Source organism: Polypterus senegalus, chromosome 10, assembly GCF_016835505.1.
Source record: "Polypterus senegalus isolate Bchr_013 chromosome 10, ASM1683550v1, whole genome shotgun sequence".
Classification (NCBI taxonomy): Eukaryota; Metazoa; Chordata; class Cladistia; order Polypteriformes; family Polypteridae; genus Polypterus; species Polypterus senegalus.
This window is the reverse complement of record NC_053163.1, coordinates 4153575-4158556: the sequence shown is the minus strand read 5'-3', so window position 1 is coordinate 4158556 and position 4982 is coordinate 4153575. Positions and strand designations below refer to the sequence as shown.

Below are 4982 nucleotides of genomic sequence, written 5' to 3'. Positions count from 1 at the left end.
AATGGTCAGACTGATAGAAAGATTCATAAAGGTAAAAGACACTATATAAAAGATAGTTAGGACAGACTCTGTAACTTTTAGACAGATAGATGTTAAAGACACTATATTATTAATATATAGTTATGAAAGCCACTATATAACTGTTAGATATATATACTGTATACTAGAAAGATGGATAGATATATGTGAAAGGCACTGAAAGACAGATTAATAAATAGAGGTTCTGCTATATAATACAGATTTGGCAAAGCCACTGTATAATAGATAGACAGACAGACAGACAGACAGAGGTGCTGCTATATAATAAGATAGTAAGGTGACTATATAATTATAAGATAGATAGATAGATAAATAGATGTGAAAAGGCACTATATGCTAGAATGATAGGTGGAGAGATGGGAAAGGTAAAAATAGATAGCTGTAAAAGGCACTATATAACAGATAGATTAAACACTATATAGCTAGGCAGATAGATGTGAAGGGCACTATATGATAGATAGATAGATAGATAGATAGATAGATAGATAGATGTGAAAGGCACTATAAAATAGACAGATAGATGTGGAAGACACTATTAATAGATGTGTCTGTAGAAAAAAAAGACAGGAAAGACACTATAAAACTATTAACTAAACAGACCTACAAGGCAATATATAATAGATAGATATGAAAGGCACTGTATCATAGATAGATAATAAATATGAAGGGTGTTATATGTAAAATAATATTCATTAATAACTACAGTAAATATAAGGCACTGTATAGGATGAATGGATACACACTAGAAACAGATCGATGGAAGTTAAAGACAATTAATTATATCATAGATATAGAAAGGCATTATATAACTGTTAGAGATCATGGAGAGACAAAAAAGGAAAGGCACTATATAACTGTCAAATAGACAGATGTGAAAGGCCTTATGTACTATAATTGATACAGATAGGACAGGCACTATATATTTCACAGAAACGTGGATGGCAATGAAAGGCATTATATCGAAGGCAGAGATACAGGACATGCGCAGTACAGTGCACAGACAGACACAGAGACAGGTAACTAGTTAGATGATAAAGGCACTATATATTACACAGACGGCTATCTAGATGTACTTTATTGACCTTAGAGAAGGAATTCCTTCCTGCAAAGCAACACAAACCTTGAAGCCACACTGCGAAATACTAAACTGTAGCAGAGCAAGTCCAGGGTCTGTGCACATAACACACAGCCATGCACAGCACTGTCGATTTATTTGCTAATTTATTTATGTCTATGTTTATTTGTTTCTTTATTTGTTGGTTGCAGTCACTCAGTCTTGCCAGCTTTTACGTGCCTGTATTTCTAGACGTGTCGCTGACCCGTGGTGACAGCCGGGTCACGGAGATGCCACGCTAAAGGTCACAAAAACGATCGGCGTCCAACAAGCGACTCCCGTGTTCTTATCTATCAGTGGGAGGGATAAACGAAGTAATCAGCGTTTAAAGAGACAGCGAGTGCGGGCTGCGTCCATCATGAAAGTTTCACGCAAGCCAGTTGTTTAATTGAAAACTGCCATTGGTTTCTTGAAGTCCGATATCTGTGGCCGCTGGTTCTCGTAATCACCGCGTTAAACTCCAATTGTCACTTTTAATTGAACTCTTCTCTAAGCTAATGACTGCTAACGTCTGTCACCCGCACTTAAGGCGGACGTCAGCTCCCCCCCGCAAGTTTGAGGGCTGAACTTATCTGAAGATCCATGAGCCCGTCCAAAAAAAAAAAAAAAATCAGAGTTCCAGAGTGGGCCAGAAGCCCCTTGCCCTTTGCTCAAAGCCTAGTTTGAACCCAGCAGCCTCAGCCGTGTAATGTCACGCGGGCTCACATTACACACCTCGTATATTTAGCAGTGCACTTCAAATGCTAAGGGTCAACCGGCCCGTTTAAATATAGACGTGTCCGGCCGTCGTGCCCAGCACCTTGTGCCCGCCCCCCCTTTAAAAGAGCAGCACCCGCCCAGCTTGCCTCGTCTCCAGCACACAGCTCACTCGGGATATCCGCCGCTCGTCCGCCTCCTACACACTCAGGTAAGGGGGATGATAGATGGGATAATGGGAACGGCACTAAATAAACTAAATGTGTGAATATTAAATAAGTATAAATTAGATACAAAGGGAGAAGTAGGCCATTCGACGTTTTATATGCTGATTTAAACTAAACTCTTCTCCCAGTTTTGTAACGGAATTTGGAGTCGGAGGTCTGCTAAATGAAATTGCCCCGGTAGGGCACAGCTTCATTTTTTTTTTTTTGTTTAAATTTCTGCTCCTGGAATGGGAATATTGTATCATCTCAGGAGAGAGAGAGGGAACTTCATTAGTCCCCATGCAGGGAGAACATTTGGCTTTATAGGGGATCGTTTCAAAAAACTGTGTAAATGCAGTCCTGTCAGTGGAGTCCACAGCACCTTATAAAAATGGAAGAAATGGTTAAGTAAACGAAAACGATGCTGCGGGGATAATCCCTTACTTAAACTGATGATTACAAAGTCTAAGACCATATGTCACACGAGTTTAATTGAATTCTATTTTTTGGAATTAAGTTTTATTTATTTCAAACCGGCGCATGATCCCAACCTCATATTTCAAATCTATGCGTTATGGGCATGGGCGGAGTTTGACTCTAAGGCTTGGGTTAGGGCCGCTAAATCCGTTAAGAGGCATCATCCGTGGGGTGCCATTTAATGAAAGTTCTGGGGTACGTGCTGCAGGCACCAAAGGGGGACCATCCCCTAAATCCGACTCCTGGTCGTCGGAATCTGCTGTTTGTGCACCGTTTATGAAAATAAAGGTGCGCACGCCGTACTCCGAGTGGGACGTCCGTTCACCCCGACTATAGCCTTCGACCGTCACTGTTTGGGTGGTTCTGACAAGCCATTCAATTTTTGTTTTTAGTCTTAACTGTACTGCTATATATTTACTTTATATTACAAATTACATAGGTTGTACTATGAACAATTTATCTCGTGTATAATAGGTTTACATCTTTGAAATTATGAAAGTACACAGGTTATCTATTATATAGTGCCTTTCAATCTCTGAATCGATATTCGAGAGAGTGAAAGGCACTATATTATAGTATAATCTAATTCTTATGTACAATAACGGGTTTAACACTTTGAAGTTACGAAAAAGTACACAAGTTATCAACCTGTAGTGCCTTTCATAACAAGGTTCCATGAATGACACTGAATATATGATTTTTTTCCTCCCCTTGTCTGCTTATCGTATCTTTTGTTATTTTAAAACAAGGTATGTATTCATCAGCATGGCGAAATATTTAGGTATTCTGCAGGCTAGGTGGGCTGGCAATATCAAAATGGCTCCGGTGTGCGTGTTCACCTTACGACGCCAGCCCAGGTATTGCCCCAGCTCGTACCCGATGCCTGCAAGGTTTGGCTTCAACTTCCTTACGTTCTTGCTCTGAATATATGCGTTTATAAAATTGATGGATTCGTGTAAAGTTGCAGCATTTTATTTATTTTTCCATATTTACGTCATCAAATACATTTTGCCACGGCGATGAGCCTTCAGTTCAGACCTCCTCACTTTTGCGGTTGGTTGTGAACAAGCGGCGCATTCACGACGCGGGCACACGCACGCACGCGCGAGCGCGCCTTTGCACCCGTTTAAGCGGCCGCTTGAGGGCCACTTTTACAGACAGGAGCGCTTATAACGCATGTAAAAGAGTAGAACCGTGAATACAAAATGTTTAAGATGAAGTGGTCTCTAATAAGATACACACAACTGCAAACCAATTCGTAACTGATGTAGTACAAAATGTTTGTTTTGAGTCATAAAATGATTGCATTCATTAACTATTAACACACTGAGGAACAAAACAACAAGTTTTATTTAATGTATCCTTGGATTCTCCCCATATGCCGCCCCCTTAACTCTGCCTGTTTGAATACGAGTTCAGTTTCAGTAAAACAAAAAGATTTGAAAAATGTTCAATCATAACGGATCAGTTCTATCACAGAAACATTTAAGATTAGTAATTGTAAACCACACCAAAGCCCCAATCCACACCCAGAGACGGACAGAAATTAAATGTGAGAATGAAAACTCGAGCCTAGTAACGGGGGGCTTTTCATTAACCGTTAATAATTCGAAAGTGTAAAATTGCAACTACTCAAATAGTTGTACTGACACTAAACAGCTGACAAATAAAACAAAAAATGTTCACTTGCATGAATCGTGCAACCACTTACTATTAAAGAATGAATTCTCTTCAAAAAGTGTTTATTTATTTTTGTTGGTTTGCTATTTTGGCGTCGGGCTCTCCTAAATCCCGGTCCAATTTCCATACCCCTTTCGCCTCCAATTTCCCGCAGGCTTAAAATAATTTGATTTGCACCGAGGGGAGCTCTGCCAACTACGGCTTGCCTTTCAGCTGCTGATGGGCGCGCTTGCAAGCTGAGCCCCCCTGGAGCAACCAGCAAATGTCAAGAAGAACAACAACAACAACTGCAGAGGTCGTAGTACGGGGTCGCGACCGCCCCTTCAGTTTAAGGTGTGTGGACAGAACTTTCACACCCCTGCTATCGACTTGTTAAACGCATCACTTCTCACGCGGTGTCCGTGCTGTCCTTGTCTATTCGGCTTAAACAGCGCGGGGCAGCACCGGGTAGTGAGATGCAAGAATCAGCCCGAGACGAATAAGGCATTCGAGGGGTTGGTGGGGATCCAGCCGCACGGGTTAGCTATGACACAGCCAGTTGGAGCACTAACAAGCTTAGCCTATGGGCGCAAAATATCGCCGGCCCTGCCTGTAACGGCCACAAAGAGCACTATATGTCCACACGTGCACGCGCGCAAATATGATTTCACCTCGTGCACGGCAGCTAACGCGCATGTCCTTGAGGATGTGGGATGGAAACGCCACTCGCACACGGGGAGAACGTGAACGGTCCACGCCGATGAGGAATCGGTGATGCACCATGTTGGTTA

At 41.7% G+C, this 4982-nt stretch overlaps 1 long non-coding RNA gene across 1 annotated transcript in view; it reads left to right on the top strand.

The window, feature by feature from the left end:
• The first annotated feature begins 1303 nt into the window (after positions 1–1303).
• Positions 1304–4982, top strand: part of LOC120536557 — a 14138-nt gene continuing 10459 nt past the window's right edge. The window contains exon 1 of the long non-coding RNA XR_005635148.1: positions 1304–2060. This is a non-coding gene — a long non-coding RNA (uncharacterized LOC120536557). The remainder of the gene's footprint in view (positions 2061–4982) is intronic.